At 45.9% G+C, this 18,500-nt stretch overlaps 1 long non-coding RNA gene across 1 annotated transcript; it reads left to right on the top strand.

The window, feature by feature from the left end:
• The first annotated feature begins 993 nt into the window (after nucleotides 1-993).
• LOC147574692 (uncharacterized) lies at nucleotides 994-2,049 on the top strand. The gene is made up of 3 exons (XR_015243274.1): nucleotides 994-1,086; nucleotides 1,633-1,760; nucleotides 1,903-2,049. It is a non-coding gene; the product is annotated as an uncharacterized LOC147574692 (long non-coding RNA).
• The last annotated feature ends 16,451 nt before the right edge of the window (nucleotides 2,050-18,500 follow it).

The following is an 18,500-nucleotide window of genomic DNA, read 5'->3' as shown; positions in this document are numbered from 1 at the left end:
CTGCACTGGTTCCAAAGTGCGGTGGGTATGCGGTGGATATGTGAACAGAGGTTCAAGTCAGTTCAAATTTATTGAGCACCTACTACATTTCAGGCACTGTTCTGATCCTACAAAAGCACAAATAGCGCACGTCATCAGAAGTCGGCCTGGGCTCACAAAGAGTCTATCAGGAATGCGCATCATGGGAACTTCGCGGGCCTGGTGGGCGTGAGTTCCTGGTGAAAACAGGCACCATCTCCACCTTCGCGGCTTCGAGCTTGCTGGCGGTGACGTTCAGTGCGAGCCCCGTCATCGGGGTCAGCGGAGGGGCTGAAGCAGCTGGGCCAGTCGAACCCGGCTCCCACCCTGCGCAGAGAGCATCATCAAGGAGCCCGGGGAGCACACCATGGCGGGTGCCGATGAGCTGCACCTATTAGCCTGAACGACCTGGAGGAAGCCCACACCTGCATCCCCACCAAGAAATCCAATCCGGTCGTGTAGTGCTGCAGCACAATCAGCAAGGCGTTGCACGTGCCGTGTCTCCCCAAGTCCTCCCCACAAGCAAGCACGGTGACTGCGACGCAAGGCGAGGCCCCTCCCCGACGGTGGATCGAGGGCATCGACAAGGCGTGGGTGTCCGCCCGCCAGGAACTCAAGCAGCCGCCCACGCCTGGCCGAGAGCGCGAGTGGGCGGTGGCCGAGACCTGCCAGATACTTGACCCCAACACCCTTCCTGGCTTCAGCCAGCGCGCGCTGCGCCTCCCCCCGCCAGCAGGGGGCGCGGCGGCGAAGCCCCAGTGGGCCTGCGCGGAGCTTAGGCGCTTAGACATCTGCCACGGGGCGCTGCGCGCAGGCGCCCTCCGGGTCATCGTCACGCCACGCGGCCTCTGCGTAGGCGTGGTGATGGCGCCGCCCCGGCTGGCGGAGCCCGTCGGCCTCGTGGAGGCCTCGCGTCAGGCTTGGGGGGTTGGCTGCATCTACTGCACCCTGAACGGGGAGCGGAGTCCCAGGCGGCGGGCGCCCGGGTGTTGGTCGTGGACGCCCATCGAGCCCGCTGGCTTCACCGCAGACCTGAGGTCCCACGCGGCGGCCAGGCCTTCCCCTGCTGTGGGTTTGACCTCTGGCAGGTCCCGCCCAGAGGCCCCTCCCCCAGGATAGCAGCCCCAGCCAGAGGGTGCCCTGATCGAAGGCATCCTACCCCCCGGGGCCCTGGGCGGGACACAGCACAGCACCACGATCACCCACAGGAACAAGCCCATCACGCCCGCAGAGACTGTCCAGACGCAGGGTGCCCCCCCCCCGACAGTTATGCGGGGCGCACTCCGTGTCATTGCGCAACGTGAACGCTGGATGCCATTTCCTTCAATATTTATTTCAGGATTGCAAGGGCAAGACGAATGCCCTCAGCAGTGCGGGGAAGGAAGGGATGCGACGCCCAACACTTTTATTTATTTATTTATTTATTTATTTATTTATTTATTTATTTGTGTGTGTGTTTATTTCATTTCGTTTCTTCAGAGGGAAACTCAAATGCCCAAAAAATAAGTAAATAAACGCATTAAGAGGTTTATTTGGGTAAATGGCCCCTATTGGATTTTTCCCCCAGAAAAAGAGAAGGAACAAGCAAGCAGGTGGGCTTTTCTGTTTGGACAGAAACTTCGAGGCAGGAAATCTTGTGCCATGTCACATTGAGCACCTCCAGCTGTGATGGTGCCAGTGGAGTCATAAATTTGAGATGACGGTAAAAGAAAAAAGACAATCTGTCCGGGGCGGAGAGACCGGTAAATAGACAGCATAGCGTGATAAGTGCAACAACACAGAAGGTTGTAGGATAGCGCAGAGACAGGAGTGGTTAACTCCGTGTTGGGATGGAGTATTTCATTCATCCCTTCATTCTGTAAGCATTTCCTGGACACACACTAGGTGCTGCAATGGACAAAAACCCGGACAAATACGTTTTCCAGCAGAAAGGAAAAGAGACATTTCAAGCAGAGGAGACCACATACGTGCATAGATGTCTGAAAGATTATGGTGTGCGTGAGGAACTGTAAGACACTCCAAATGGAGAATAAAAAGTGGAGAAAAGCAGCAGATGTGGCTGAAGTGTGCAATTACTCATACTATGGATTCAAAGCAATAATTCATACTATATGCAGGAAACAGCATGAGTGAGTTGTGTGGAGGCTCTAAACCCCAGACAGTGTTTCTGCATATTAGGTGATCGGTAAAGTCTTAAGCTTCTAGTAGAGTCTAGGTGCCTGTACCGTGGGAATGCTTAACATTTCTGGCCTCAGCCTGCACCCTTGGAGGTGGGAAGGGCCCTGTTAAGTGGCGTCAGAGAATCACCTCACTCTCTCTCTTGGGCGGGAGGACCCTCAGCTGGTGGTGTCTCTTCCCCACCCGACGGTCCACCAAGGGGCAGGACAAGTGCCATCAGCTGTAGCGTGGCTACTTCTCCTTATGCTAACTTCCTCACCTTTCCTGAATTCCCCTGGGAGATTTAGGTTATTCTTTTCCTAAAGCATTTCACGTGTGACCCAAAGCAGTAGGAAGTTGGGGGCAGAAACAGAAATTACGCCTTTAAAAAAAAAAAATAGTGGGGGCAGCTGGGTGGCTCAGTCGGTTAAGCCTCCGACTTCAGCTCAGGTCACGATCTCGCGGTCCATGGGTTCGAGCCCCGCGTTGGGCTCTGGGCTGATGGCTCAGAACCTGGAGCCTGCTTCCGATTCTGTGTCTCCCTCTCTCTCTGCCCCTCCCCCGTTCATGCTCTGTCTCTCTCTGTCTCAAAAATAAAAATAAACGTTAAAAAATATTTTTTTTTTAAAAATAGTGAACACTGTTATATCTCAGAAGGAGAACAAGTGTCTATTTGGGCTTTTAGAAAGAAAGTATCTCCAGTAGGCTCATGCCCTTCCTCACTCTTCCTCAGTTTCCCCTTATTCATGCCCCACTCCTTCCTGTCTACCTCCCCCTCCCCTTTCTATCACTGCCTCCTCTGCCAGCCACTTCCTGAGTCTGGAATATTCTACAACCTCGAGTTTCAGCTGGATACCAGTCGAGGCTTCCTCTGACCCACCACCCTCCATACACTCCTTCTGTAGGGTGCACTCTCTTGTGGAAGGGACATGCCCCGAGGGTACCTCACCTCCAGTGGGCCTGCCCCCAATTTGCTTTCTGACTTTCCTTAAAGACCAAGAAACCTCATCTGTGAGAGAAGTTGTTTCTTCTAAAGGCTACCCTGTTTATATATATAAAGAGTGTGTTCTCTTATTAATATAGCTTTAGCCTTGCTCCTTGTGAATTAGTAACAATAGACTAGATCTCTCTCCTGGTATGGTCTTTATTAAGTCTTTCCACATTAACTGGAAATTCACTCTGCCTGGATCACCTAAAACAATGGACTGTACTCCAATAGTTTCTTCCTCATTCCCAGGTTTCTTCCTGATAAAAGTCTAAGAGGTAGGTGAGTGACTGTGTGTGTGTGTGTGTGTGTGTGTGTGTGTGTGTGTGTGTGTGTGTTGGGGTAGGTAAGGTGTGACAGTTTGTTGAACCAGATATGTAAATATTTATTTGAAATTTAAAAATAATCCCATTTCTCCATCTCCATTGAGAGCAGGAAAACCAGAGAGAGGCTTGCATTGTTAAAGGATTTCAGTAAAGCACTTAGCACAAGGAAACACACATTCAATACCTGAAGGCTATTATTCCTACAAAAAGTGGATCTCCTTTTGCACCCCTGGGGCCTTAGGATGGGCTGGTCTAGGTAGAACCTATCTCTTCCCTGGCTTAGCTGGGGTTTTATGGCCCCTCTTGGAGAAAAGCGTCTAAAGTTATTTACCTCTCTCAGTACAGCCTGGAACTGATTCTAATAGGAAACATGGTTGCAGCTTTTTTTTTTTTTTTTTCTCTATCGGCTCCCCTCCAAGACTTGAATATGTTCTCTTCTCCCAGGATCGCCCCAAAAATGCAACATCCATTGGAAATCTTGAAGCTAAGGCAGGAAGGATACACTTTATGATATACTTTTGTTTCTGATATACTTTTGTTTCTGGATGAATTAATCATTTACTTCTGTCAGTGGTGGGAGCACCTCAAAGCAGCCCCATTCTCTGAGTCAATACTATGGCACTTAACGTGACAAATGCAAACACACCAGAGTACACAGAGATGTCGCTTGCCAGAGTGAAATAACTGGAGTAACTGGAAAAAACCCAGAGCTATTTTAGGTCACTATTCCTCCTGAAGCATTGCTTCCACTTTATTGCTTACATATTGGAGCTTAATTTGTTTTTTTTTTTTTTAATTTTTTTTTCAACGTTTATTTATTTTTGGGACAGAGAGAGACAGAGCATGAACGGGGGGAGGGGCAGAGAGAGAAGGAGACACAGAATCGGAAACAGGCTCCAGGCTCTGAGCCATCAGCCCAGAGCCTGACGCGGGGCTCGAACTCACGGACCGCGAGATCGTGACCTGGCTGAAGTCGGACGCTTAACCGACTGCGCCACCCAGGCGCCCCTTAATTTGTTTTTTAAAGTGAGGGGGTTTTGGGGGGCAGCTGGGTGTCTCAGTCGGTTAAGCGTCCGACTTCAGCCAGGTCACGATCTCGCGGTCCGTGAGTTCGAGCCCCACATCCGACTCTGCTGACAGCTCAAGCCTGGAGCCCACTTTGAATTTCTGTGTCTCTTCCTCTCTATGCCCATACCCCGCTCACACTCCACCTCTCTGTCTCAAAAATAAATAAACATTAAAAAATAAATAAAAATAAAAATAAAGTGAGGGAGTTTTTCCTAATCCAGCAATCCCACTCGGGGGAATTTGATAGAAATAAAAGCACCTTTGCATCGTGGTGCATGTAAACCTTGTTTAATGCAGCATTATTTATAAGATCAAATTTAAAAAGTAAATTTTTCTTTTACATTAGCTTGCTGTTGCTAGATTTTGAAGGAAAAGCTAATAGGGAACATGATTTGTTTTAATAATGAAGATAGCAGGGGTGACCAGGAAAAAAAAAACTTCAAGATGACATTATGACTCAGTGGACTTGTTATGGTTTATTGTCTAACTTGGCCTTTCAACAAAAGGCTAATATATACCAGAACTGGCAGCAGGAAATATCTGATGCCAGGCAAGTCTTTGTTTTCCTTTGGACAAGGAAGAAGTGTTTGGTCAATAATTCAGAACCTCAGAAAAACAGCCTCCAAAACAAAACGTCATGCTGCCAGCTCCCAGTTCATTTATGCTCCAAGCACATTCAGTCGGGTGGCAGAGATTTATTAAGCAACTATTATGTGTCAGGCAGGGTGCTAGGTAAGATGACTAAGAGTTGGGTCAGCTCTCAAGGCAGTCTAGTTGGTTGGAGATGGGGAGGGCGACAGACACGTGCACGAAGAGGATGCTGGTGATGACGACAACGGGACTAATGTGTGGAGAGAAGAGCATCACTGGTCATAGGAATAAAGGTGTGGGTGTGTACGGGTGAGCCTGTGGACATTCGGTACGATCAGGGTAAGAAATGCAAGATAAGGCGAGGTAGGAGAACCTGTGTAACCAGGTAGGAACTGTGAAGACCAGTCTTTGCCAGACCACAGAAGATTTTTGTCCTATTCTATGGGACTTGGAGGTTTTTTTGTAGGCAATGAGAAGCCACTCAAAGATGTTCCAAAGGAGAAGCTGGAGTTGGAGGCAAAATTTGCATTTCAAATAGATCACTCCAGACTCGGATAGGCACATGCCCAAAGGCAGATCCAGGTAGGTGACAAAGGGAAAAGTCTCAGTAAGAAATGGTGGGGCCTGGGGCACCTGGGTGGCTCAGGCTCAGGTCACGACCTCACAGTTTGTGGGTTCGAGCCCCACCTTGGGCTCTGTGCTGACAGCTCAGAGCCTGGAGCCTGCTTCGGATTCTGTGTCTCCCTCTCTCTCTGCTCCTCCCCCACTCATTCTCTCTCTGTCTCTGTCTCTGTCTCTCTCTCTCAAAAATGAATAAAAATGTAAAAAAAAAAAATTTTTTTTTTGAAAGAAACGCTAGGGCCTGCTTGTGGGCAGCGGTAACAGGGATGGAGAGGAAGAAGTGCTGCCTCAGAGATTTACACTGAAACAAGTAGGACGATGTGACTGATTGGACACAGAGGATTCCTAAGACGACTCCCAGGATTTTGGTTCAGTGGCCTGGGTGGATAAAGGTAAATAATAGAGCAAGACAGGTGCATTCTTTAAGGGCCAAGTCCTGCACTTGACTCTCTGTATATCGTGACGTACTAAATATTCATGGTTCCTGTTCTCATAGTTAACCATCTAGAGGGGGAGACAGACATTAATCCAAAAAGTCACATAAAGATGTCATTGCAAATTGTCCTTGTGCTAGGTACTATAATGGAAAAGGGAGGCTACTACAAGACTGTAAGTACCTGGTGTGCAAGCAACAGGAGGTCACGGAATATGGAACATAATATATATTATTTCTCAGGAAATAATATATAGCGGGTAAAGTCACCCAAGAAAAGCGGTAGGCCAAGGATGAAACCCTAGGTAACACCAAATGGGAGAGGAGGACTGAAAAGGAGGTAAAAGGCGGAAAGATGGACGGAAAAAAATAGAAGCAAAGTTTGTTATGGAAGACAAGCAGAAAATTTCAAGAGACAATATTCCAACAGTTAAATTTAGCCCAGAGGAAAAGGAACATAAGGACTAAAAAGTCCCACCAATTGTTACGTATGGAGGTGACCAGTAATCTTGACAAGCAGTTCCCGTAGAATCAGAAGCCAGATCGTAGTGAGTGGAAGAGTGAGAGGTGAGAAACTGTTGAAGGGAAAAGAGAAAGACCTTGCAGGGCTGTTAGAGGGGCGTTGAAGGAAAGGACGGCTGGACTTCAGGAGTAGAGAAACTTAACAGCAGGCTGAAATTACAGGGAAGGCGAGCAAGGGTCCCAGAGGAAATGAAAAGGCTGGGACCAAAAGAACAAGCAGAAGGGGTGGCTTTGATTTGCAGGAGAGCATCCTATCCTTCTAGACCGGCAGGGAGAAGTAAAGGTGGGTGCAGAGGTGGGTGTGTTTGTAGAGAGAAGCCGGGAACGTGAGGGTTCGTGACCAAAGACCTCACCCCGGTGCATTGTGAAGGCGATGACTTCTCTGCTGGAAACCGGGACCTGAAGGAAGTAGACAGGTGAGCAGCAGTTGCCGAAAGGAAAAGAAGAGAAGCTGGCAGGGGACAAGTAAAAGGGCTGAGCTGCCAGGCTGTCCCTGGCTTTGCAGCAGAGCCAACCCAGCCAGAGATGTGATTTTCTAAGTGATGTGTTAACGCCACTTAACAACCTGGGTTCTGAAGGAAACTCACCTTGCGTGAATGATCCCGAGACTGAGTTTTGCCTGGAGGCTGTGGCGAAAAGCCAGGCTGCGGGAGAATTCAGAGATTGAGTGGGTTCGCAGTTTAGGTGATTGACCATGTGGGCCAGATCAAGGAAGGAAGTGAGTGACGTGAGGAGAGGAATGATTGCGATAATACCCTGAGATTGAAGGAGCAGAGAACGCTAGGACGCTGAAGGACAAGAGTGTTGAGAAAGGAAGTGCAAGAGATCGGAGAAGATTTGAGGTGTGGTCAGAGAACGGGCTGCTCAGGATTTATGGTCTGGAGTGGTTCTGAGCCAAAGATGGACGTGGCTTCAGCAGAGTGGAGTTTACTGGAGTTGGGATTACGACACCGGGGCTCAAGTGTTGGGTGGCTCATCCACACAGGCATCTCAACACCTGCAGGATCAGCAGATAAGGGGCAGGGGTGGAGAAGCAAAGGGCTCAAGTGTGGTGAACTCGTGGGATTGGTCAGGGGTCTATAATTTACAGTGATCAGAAGGGGAAGAAAGCACAGCCTCCTGGCAGGGCCCTGAAAGGAACAGGGATTTTTATCCATTAATGTAGGGGTGACGTTTGAAGCAGCCCTGGGGTCTTACTTTCCTAGGGTTGCCATTACAGTACCACAAAATCAGGTGCCTTAAAACAACAGAAATGGACTCTCTCGCAGTTCTGGAAGCTTGAACTCTGACATGAAGGTGTCAGCAGGGTTGGTCCCTTCTGGACGCTCTGAGGAAGGGACGGCTCTTCTAGTTTCACGTTGCCACTGGCAACCCTTGGTCCTCCTTGGCTTGTAGATGCATCACTCCAACCTCGGCCTCCAGCATCGCCTGGTGTTCTCTTGTGTCTTCACATCTTATAAGGACACCAGGCTGGATTCAGGGCCCACCCTACTCCACTACTCCAATATGACCTCATCTTATCTTAACTCATATAACGATCTTATTTCCAAGTAAGATCACATTCTGATGTACTTTGGGGTGGGCGGAGGTTAAGACGTCAACATATCTTTTGCGTGGGATACAATTCAGCCCATTACACTTGGGCAATTGGGAAAAAAAAAAAAATTCTATCACTAGACCATGAGTCACATGAGGAACAGAATGTACATCTTTTTTGGAAAGGGACATTGGGGCAGCAAGCCCCTCTGTCACTTCACAATCACTTATCTTCTCTGAGTCTCAATTTCCTCCTCTATAAAATAGGGCATTCCTACTTCAGAAATCAATTGCAGGGATTACATGAGGTAATGTATATATAGAACCTAGGGCATGGCTTCACACATGCTCAATAAATGGCAGCCTTTTTATATTATAAAACAACTCTTCAACTGCAATAATAATAGAAAGAACTCCTGTTATACCTTTTTCACAGATCCACCTATTGCTTACGATATCCATTTTTCTCCATTTGTTTCTTATACATGTATGTCTATCTCTCTATACATACACACACGTTCTATTTCTATTTCTATTTCTATTTCTATTTCTATTTCTATTTCTATTTCTATTTCTATTTCTATCTCCACGATTTTTCGTCCCTAAACCATTTGAAAGTAAGTTTGGAGGCACTGTGCCCTTCACTGATAATCAGTGCATATTTGGGGGCACCTGGGTGGCTCAGTCGGTTGAGTGTCCAACTTTGGCTCAGGTCTTACAGTCCATGAGTTTGAGCCATTCGAGCCCCACATTGGGCTCTGTGCTGACAGCTCAGAGCCTGGAGCCTGTTTCAGATTCTGTGTCTCCCTCTCTCTCTGTCTCAGTCTCTCTCTGTCTCTCAAAAATAAACAAACATTAAAAAAATAATAATCATAATCAGTGTATATATCATAAGAACAAGGATGTCCTCTTACATAACCACAGTGTGATTATCGAAAACAGTAATTCCACTTGATACGATACTGTTATATAGTCCATATTCTTTTTTTTAAGATCGTACTTTAGGTTTACAACAAACTTGTGAGGAGGGTACAGAGATTTCCCATATATCCACTGTCCTCACATATGCATAGCCTCCCATTATCAACATCATTCACTAGAATGGTACATTCTTTACCAAGGATGAACTTACATCGACATGTCATAGTCGCCCAAAGTCCGTTGTTTATCTTAGGGTTCACTCTTGGTATTATATGCTCTATGGGTTTTTTTTTTTTAATGTTTAATTATTTTTGAGAGAGAGAGAGAGCGAGAGAGCAGAGCGTGAGTGGGGGAGGGGCAGAGAGAGAGACACACCCACAGAATCCAAGGCAGGCTCCAGGCTCTGGGCTGTCAGCACAGAGCCTGATGCGGGGCTCGAACCGACCAACCATGAGATAATGACCTGAGCTGAAGTTGGAAGCTTAACCACGAGAGCCACCTAGGTGCCCCTTTGACAAATGTGTAATGACATACACATTGTATGTCACCATCATGATAATCATCATAACATCATACGGAATTTTTTCACCCCCCTAAACACCCTCTATGCATCTCTCTCCACCCCAACCCCTGGCAACCACTAATATTTTTTATTGTCTCCATAGTTTTGTCTTTTACAGAATGTCATGTAGGTGTAATCATAACATATATGGCCTTTTCAGATTGGATTATTTCACTTAGTAATATTAAGGTTTGTCCACGCCTTTTCGTGACTTGATAGCTCATTTCTTTTTAGTGCTTAATGATATTCCATTGCCATTTACCTACTAAAGGACATCTTGGTTGCTTCCAAGGTTTAGCAATTATGAGTAAAGTTGCTATAAACGTATGTGTGCAAGTTTTGGTGCAGATCGAAGTTTTTAGCACCTTTGGGTAAATACCAAGGAACATGATTGCTGGATTGTCTGGCAAGGGAGTGTGAGTTTTGTAAGAAGTCACCAAACTGCCTTCCGAAGGCGCTGTACTGTTTTGCGTCTCCATCAGCAACAAAAGAGAGCGCCTGGTGCTCTACGTCCTTGGCATTTGGTGCTGGCCATGTTCAAGTTGGCCGTTCCAGACTGGTACCTCATTGTTTTAATTTGCGCTTCCCTGATGACATATGATGTCCAGAGCCTTCCATATTCAGATTTCATCCGTTATGTAATGCTATATTTTCAATTTGGTTTTTCCCAGTCCAGGATCTAATCCTGTATCATACGTTGCATTAGTTTCATGTTTCTTTCATCCTCTTTGATCTGGAGCGGTTTCTTCACCTTTCTCTGTGGGACGTGGCCTGATATCTACCAAGAGTACAAGCCAGTGATTTCTTGAGTGTCCCTCAGGTTGGGTTTGCCTGAAATTTCTTCATGCTTAGATTCAGGTTATTCATATTTATCAGGAAAACCAAAGAAGTAATGTTGTGTCTTTCCTGGTACATCACATCAGGAGGTACGTGATGTTAGTTTGTCCGTGTTTAGTGATTAACTTTGATCACTTAATTAATACAAGACAGTTACTTTTTTGGTCATTGGTGTTGTTAAAAATTCAAAAGGGTCTCTGTTTTCATCTGATTCTATTTTAACTGACAATAAAATCCCTATCTTTCCTGTGACCTTTATAGCTCAGTGGGCCTGAGTTTGGAGTTTTTACCCTAATCACAGAGTAACCGAAACTGGGACAGAAAACAGCCCTGATGGCTGAACCAGTCCACCTAATGGATGCACAGGCTGAACATGGTTCCATTGAAGGCTCAATGCCAAGAAAATAGTTCCCAATTTTTAGAAAAGTCTCTTCCATATTCTGCATTTACCTTTGACTGCACTTCTTTCTGAATTTATTGTGTCTGCCCTTGGCCACTGACCCTGGAGACTCACGATTCTTCCCAAAGAATGCATAAAGCACGAGGTTTGCAGCTTTCCTATCTTTCTTCTGGGAGAGTTCAATTCAATTACATTGTTTATCATTATTATTATTTCAGAGCCCCTAACTCAGACTAAACGAGGGATCTGGGGCTGTTCTGAGCCTTTAGCCTCTCAGGAAACATGGAGTTAGGCTTCGGTACCTATGCTTCAAATACACAAGAATTCTTTATGGTTATAGTTCTTGAACAATCACCAAAGGAAAACAACCTTCAAGATTTAATTTGATGAAGGGGCACCTGGGTGGTTCAGTCAGCTAAGCGTCTTGACTTTAGCTCAGGTCACGATCTCACGGTTTGTGAGTTTGAGCCCCGCATCAGGCTGTATGCTGACAGCTCGGAGCCTGGAGCCTGCTTCGTATTCTGTGTCTCCTTCTCCCTCTGCCCCTCTCCCCCTCATGCTCTGTCTCTCTCTCTCTCTCTCTCTCTGTCTCTCTCAAAAATAAACATTTTTTAAAAAATATTTAATTTGATGGTACTGTGTATCGTTGAGTGGAGTGGAAGGAAGAAGAGTTACCTTTAACTCAGATGAAATAGATCTGAGAAATAATCCCTTCCGTTCAAAGGTCAGCTTTGCACGTCATGCCAAAGTATTTCAGAAACGGTGGCCCACTGCATTCGTTTGATTTTCCCAAAGAGAACCTGATTTTGCACATCTGACTCCATGTTTGTTTTCACAGAGTACAGGCTAATGCAAGCACACTTTTGATTCCATTCACCACTAATGAGAAAAGAGTATCACTCGAACAGCTCTTCCTGTATTACAGAATGGCAGAACACTACCAAATATAGCCATGTCTAACTATTATGAATATCTTTAAGCTTGGGGACCAGGGGCACAATAGCTAGCACTATAATTAGCTGCTTAATCAGCCTGGCTTGGGAAAACACACTGTGAGTGCACTATTCTTGCACTAGCTGACTAACTCCCCATTTAAAAATGCAGGCCCACGACTCTGGAGAACGTCTGTAACAGTGTCAAATGCTTTCTGATTGTTCATTAAGAATAAAACGGGCATCTATTGTGTTTCTCCAACCTACAAAAGGTTAATGTCGAGGGTTTTATGCCGGCCGTGTTCATAAATTTACAAACTGTGCCCATGAATTTAAATCCTGGTAATTCAGCTTATTAAACTCCAGCCACATCTCCTCCCTTAAAAGCCAGAATTTCCTAAGTAGAATATAAATGCATTCATTGGCTTGTGATTACTTCTCTGACTTCTAAAACAAGGCAAGCTGCACGTGTCGTCTGATAATTTTGTTAGGTTCTGACATGATTTTCTATTTCCCCTTTCTCATGCACTATGATATTTCAGTGTGAACATGTGACTGTCAGAGAGATTTTAATCTGCTTTCTTTCTGATGCATCTGAGATCTGTGATGGTGTCTGCCATCCAAGCCTAGCTCGGATGCTCCAGTCCAGAGGAAAGGACCCCCGCACAACCCATGAGTCACTTGGGTATTGTGCTTGGAACGGTGATATCTCCCCCTTCCAAAAGGGGCTGAGCCTACTCCAAACTGGTTCCTGGGGAGGCTCCTATGGAGGATACCTAAGTAGGGATTGCTGTTAGTTGCCAGCCGGCTATTGCCACCAATCAGGCTAAATTCCACGCCAGGTAATTGCCTTCCTATGTAAATTTCCCAATGATTTCAGTATCATAAACTACGCTTATCCTTCCTATCAAGAAAGGCATCTGACCCTAGAGGCTACTGAATTCGTGGCAGGTCATTGGAAATGGGAAGATCCATAGACATTTTTATTCATTCTGTAGACACTAAGTGACTGCTGCATACTAAGAACTGTGAGGGCACGAAATTCAAAGAGATCTAGCCTCCTTTCTCACAGTAGGTCTCCTCCACAGACTGCACCATCACCTCTGCAGAAAATGATGGTGTTTTGCCAGGTAGGGATGGAGTCCTTAATCATTAAAAAGCTCACAGAAAGAAATTCCACCATCCCTAAGTTACCTATTTCAATTATTTATACTTTTCATAGCCAGAAAGTCTTCACTTATTCTAACTGCTTGGTTTCTCAGCCTCAGCCCTCCTGCCATTTTGGACTGGATAAAATTCTTTGTGGTGGGGGGGCTGTCCTGTGCACTGCAGGATGTTCAACAGCTACACAGGCCTCTACCCCCTAGATGCCAGCAGCACCCCCACTACTGGAGACAACCAAAAATTTCTCCACGCATTGCCAAATTTTCCCTGGGGGAGAAAACTTTGGCTCTACCTTGAATTTTTTCTTTTACAATTCGATGACAGGCTTTTGTTGTTGTTTTGTTTTATGGAGATAGAGAATAACTGGCCTCCATTTTCTATTGAATCATATCAGGGGAAGCTATTTTTACTTTCATAAACAAATATAAAAATGTCATCATCTGCTGACTGGATTTCACTATTTTTTTTAATGTTTTTATTTATTTTTGGGACAGAGAGAGACAGAGCATGAATGGGGGAGGGGCAGAGAGAGAGGGAGACACAGAATCTGAAACAGGTTCCAGGCTCTGAGCTGCCAGCACAGAACCTGATGAGGGGCTTGAACTCATGAACTGAGATCATGACCTGAGCCGAAGTTGGACACTCAACCGACTGAGTCACCCAGGCATCCCTGGATTTCACTATTTTTAAAATTTTTTTTTTCAACGTTTATTTATTTTTGGGACAGAGAGAGACAGAGCATGAACGGGCGAGGGGCAGAAAGAGAGGGAGACACAGAATCGGAAACAGGCTCCAGGCTCTGAGCCATCAGCCCAGAGCCCGACGCGGACCTCGAACTCACGGACCGCGAGATCGTGACCTGGCTGAAGTCGGACGCTTAACTGACTGCGCCACCCAGGCGCCCCTGGATTTCACTATTTTTAAGTGAATGACAGTGTACCATTGAACCAACTGTTTCGATTTCTTATTGACAAGATTCCTAGTTTCCTTTCCCCATTTTTTAAAATTATTTTCATAGGCAGGCATATCAAAGACAGATTTCTATGTGGCTTTCATTTTGAAGTCAATGATTCTCAACCATTTTTATATGACCCTTCGATATTCAATTCCATGAAAGCTAGGTAGCCACTCCTTACAGACATGCATAGGCACACACATATAATATTTGGACATAATTATAGCAGCTTCAAAGTTACCGCCTCTCCAAGCCCTTTCACGGGCCCTAGGTTAAAATTCCATGTTTTTTTTTTATGTTTTTATTTATTTTTGAGAGATAGAGAGACAGAGCAAGCAGGGGAGAGGCAGAGAGAGAGAGGGAGACACAGAATCCAAAGCAGGCTCCAGGCTCTGAGCTGTCAGCACAGACCCCGACGCGGGGCTTGAACTCGTCAACTGCGAGATCATGACCTGAGCTGAAGTCGGACGCTCAACCAACTGAACCACCCCGGCACCCCAACATTCCATGTTCTAAAACATAGTTCTTTGAGTTCTGATTTTTGTGAGGTTATCAAATAAGGTCGGAAAATGGCCGATCAAGTTCGATCATCACAAAACCTTTGCTCTTTTCTAGGTAAACACCGTTAACTTTTTCCAAAGCATCCAAGCATCCTACTTCTTACCAGCCCTGTCATTGTTCCTTCTGTGTTTTCCAACCCATTATTGCTCTTTGCTTTAATTACTGATTTGGATAGCGGCAGAGCTGTATTACCCAACAATAGAAGCTGGCGTGTGTCCCACCCTCGCTCCTGTGCACCCGTCACCCAGCAGCTGCTGAGGCGAACCTGGCGGGGCCTTCGAAGCTAGTGTGACCCTGCTGTGAGCCGCCCCTCATCCACTTCTTCAAGCCCACTCTCCTGCAAAGAAAGGGAGGAAGAAATCACATGCACAAAAGCCTTGGCAAGCGATCCGAACGATTCCTTGGAAGGGGTGAAAGACAATGAGTATATCGTCAAGCAAATAACTTCTAATTATCTATATAGACATTTCTCCAAGGGGGTCCTTATTTCCCTCCTTCCCCCTGGCGCCCCTCTCCTCCTATGCAGAACAGTTAGGCTCTCCTCAAACCCAGAGACTCCACTCCATCCCGGCCCACAGAGAAAAAGGCCTTGGGGTTAATGGGGCCTCCCCTCCAGAGAAGGCAGTTTAAGATCATCAATTATTACTTCAACACGAGCTTTGGTGAGTCACCCTCCCAATCCCAAGCCCCTGTGACTTATCGGAGTATTTCTTCCAAACACACAGAGTATTCCTCCCCTAAGGAATTCTCATGCTACCTGCTAAGAAGCTAATAGTTTTTCCATGCCATCACACCAGTAAGAGCTCGCTTAAGTGGTTATTTTCTACATCTTGCTGCTCTACGTGTGCTCCCTGAAGGAGCAATGTTAGCATAACCTGGCCGTTTGCTAGGAGTGAGCAGCATCTCAGGCTCCCCCCAAGATCTACCGAACCCGAATCGGCATTCTAACAACATCCCAGGTGATCTGTGTGCACACCGACGTGGCCTCTGTCACCATGTTCCCATCCCTACTGCCTATGCTGGAGTTGCTTTGGGGTCCTGGCACTGTGCTGGGGATCGTAGAGTGCTCCCTATTAGGGACGTGTCAGTAGATTTCCCTCCAGCTAAGAGTGCCTCGACACCGGCGCCCTTCCCCCACCCGCTCCCCGCTACCACCCTCTGGACTTTGAAATGTTTGTTCAAGCTCATCCATTTACCTCACGCTTTGTAGGAAAGGAGAGATCAGGACATTTTATGATAGCAATCACCTGTTCTAAGTAGTCTAACACGTACCAGGCATTGTGCTAAGTTCTTTTGTATGCATCAGTTCACTGAACTTCTTACAATCACCCTGAAATTTACAGATGAGGAAACACATTTATAGATGAGGAAACACAGGCTCAGGAAGATCAAACAACTTGTGCAAGTCCTCATAGCCGGTCAGGAGGCAGAGGCAGGATCAAGCCCTGGTCTGTCCTTTCCCCTGAACCATGATGCCAAGTGTAATTAGTTACCAGGTACCCAGGGTGGATCTATCTAATCTAATCTATCTATCTATCTATCTATCTATCTATCTATCTATCTATCTATCTATTCATGTATATATCAGAGTGATTTCCCCCTTCATCCCCTTCCTTAAGCAGCCCACAGCTGGAGGCTGTCACTGACGAGGAAATTGACAATATAGTGGGACATATGCTATCATGGTGCTAAGTGTAGGGTGCTATGGGCACCCACAAGAGGATCAACCAACTCAACATTGGGTATAAGGTTCAGTTTACTGTGAGGCATGACGCTGTAGCAAAAACCTGAAGGAAAAGATGAGAGGAATATGTGAGCGGAAGAAACAGTGTGAAGGTCAGAAGCAAGAGACTACGTGGTCAGTTTAATGAATGAACAGAGAGAAATACGGTTGGGCTGGAGCAGAATGGGGGGGGGGGCTGGAGTCAGGTAGGGAGAAGGGAGGACAGGCAGTCGGATGAGAAAAGGCCCAGAGGCGAGCGGGAATCCTACGCAAAAGAATCTTAGGAGCCACAGAAGGAGGTTGCTCCAAATTCTGAGAACAAGGAGTGTCGTCTAAGCACGGGAGGAGCACGACCACATTTGTCTTAGAAAGACTGCTCTTCCGTGGGGTGATGGGTCGAAGGGAGAGCCAGAGAAGACGATGAAGGGTGAGAAGGCAGTGGAAATAATACGGATGACAGATGATGGTGGACTGAGCTAAAATAATACAGCAGGAAGGATACAGAAGCAAAGGGTAGGGCACCTGGGTGGCTCAGTCAGTTAAGCCTCTGACTCTTGATTTCAGCTCAGGTCATGACTCATGGTTGGTAGGTTTTAGCCCAGTGTCGGGCTCTGTGCTGACAGCACAGAGCCTGCTTGGGATTCTCTCTCTCTCTCCCTCTCAAAAATAAATTTAAAAACAGAAAAAGAAAAGAAAAGAAAAGGGTAGAGCTATTTAGGACTTGAGTAGGGCTTGATGGATCAGATGTGACAGTGACAGGGATAGGGGTGTCAGGATGATGTCCTCCATGTTTTGCTTAGGCAGGGGTGTGGATATGAATACCATATATGTGGGTATGTTAGCAAAACTATCCCTACAGATCATCTCTAAATTAAGACATGAACACCACTTTATCTCCTAATAAACTTACAGCTGATTTCCCCTTATGGTTACAAGAAGCCTCCTCAGTTATTTATTATCAGGTAAACACACTTACTGGTGTTAACTGGGTCATTCCAGGACATACGCAGGGAAGATTATTAATTGTCACAGCATGATTTTCTAAACAAAGATCACTGGGCAAGGGGTCTAGTCACTTCAGCTAAGTTACGTTTCTCGCTGCAAACAGTCATTTGGTTGGAGGATTATCAAACACAGGTTAAAACCAAAGAGGAAGACGTAATAAACCACACACTATAGAAAGAAGGGGACCAGTCATAAAACAAAGAGTGTCAAGGAAAAAAATATTGGCCACAGATAACCCAAACCTAGAAGCCTGCCTAAGAAACATGCTTATTACTGACTAGTTCAAATTTCAGACACGATTACTGAAAGTTTCTCGATCCCCAAATGCCTATAAATGATTTTCAGTATCTTTTCTGACAGCACACATATTAAAAATAGGAACGGGGGTGCCTGGGTGGCTCAGCTGGTTAAGCAGCTGATTCTTGATTTTGGCTCAGGTCATGATCTCACACAGTTCATGGGATCAAGCCCCACTTTGGGCTCTGCGCAAACAGCACGGAGCCTGCTTGGGATTCTCTCTCTCCCTCTCTCTCTGCCCCCACCACTGCTCAGGCACATTCTCTCTCTCTCTCTCTCTCTCAAAATAAATAAATAAACTTTTAAAAATATAGGAATAATTTCTTGAAAACCCTAGGTACTGTAAATCTGAAGGACTAGGTTCTATGTAAGTTATTTTTTTCTAGATATTAAGATTAAGATAGAACACAGAGAAGCAATTGTTTTTTCTCTCTAGTACAGAGACAGGTAGAAAAGGCAACCTTATTCTTTTAGTTGCAGTTGTAGACCAAAAGGGAAAAATGAATGATGAAGATAATATTAGGGTTTCACATTTGTATAAGGAATTTATGCATGTATTGAAACTAGGATTGAAAAACATTCATAAGGGTTGCACATAAATCACCTATAACGTTGTTTGAATTAGTGGTACACTTGCTTTGGTCCATCACAGATGCATTTTAATAGGCATGGATCCTCCTTAGCCTTGCACCAAAGGATGCTACGGAAATATCAGTGTTAAACAGGATGCTTCAGGGATAAGGGGGGTGGTCAAGGATACCTTCCGCTGCTCGGTATCCCGTTCATAGGTACTCCCCGGCGAAATTCTGCTCATGTTTAACTGCCAGCAAAACTTCTCCATCCCCTGAGCAAATGATTGATCTGAGAGACAAGATGAATCTTTCGC

The sequence above is a fragment of the Puma concolor genome, chromosome D4, assembly GCF_028749965.1.
Source record: "Puma concolor isolate L17-30 chromosome D4, mPumCon1.1.hap2, whole genome shotgun sequence".
Taxonomy (NCBI): domain Eukaryota; kingdom Metazoa; phylum Chordata; class Mammalia; order Carnivora; family Felidae; genus Puma; species Puma concolor.
The sequence above is the reverse complement of the archived record's forward strand: the minus strand, read 5'-3'. Positions and strand labels throughout refer to the sequence as shown.